This window comes from Austrofundulus limnaeus, unplaced genomic scaffold (assembly GCF_001266775.1).
Source record: "Austrofundulus limnaeus strain Quisiro unplaced genomic scaffold, Austrofundulus_limnaeus-1.0 Scaffold3814, whole genome shotgun sequence".
Taxonomy (NCBI): domain Eukaryota; kingdom Metazoa; phylum Chordata; class Actinopteri; order Cyprinodontiformes; family Rivulidae; genus Austrofundulus; species Austrofundulus limnaeus.
The window spans coordinates 3333-3642 of record NW_013956216.1 but is presented as its reverse complement, the minus strand read 5'-3'; positions in this window follow the sequence as shown (position 1 = coordinate 3642).

Below are 310 nucleotides of genomic sequence, written 5' to 3'. Positions count from 1 at the left end.
CAGGTCCACTGTGGAGAGTACTCTTCTACAGGTCCACTGTGGAGAGTACTCTTCTACAGGTCCACTGTGGAGAGTACTCGTCTACAGGTCCACTGTGGAGTACTCGTCTACAGGTCCACTGTGGAGAGTACTCGTCTACAGGTCCACTGTGGAGAGTATTGTGCTACAGGTCCACTGTGGAGAGTATTGTGCTACAGGTCCACTGTGGAGAGTACTCTTCTACAGGTCCACTGTGGAGAGTACTCTTCTACAGGTCCACTGTGGAGAGTACTCTTCTACAGGTCCACTGTGGAGAGTACTCTTCTACAGG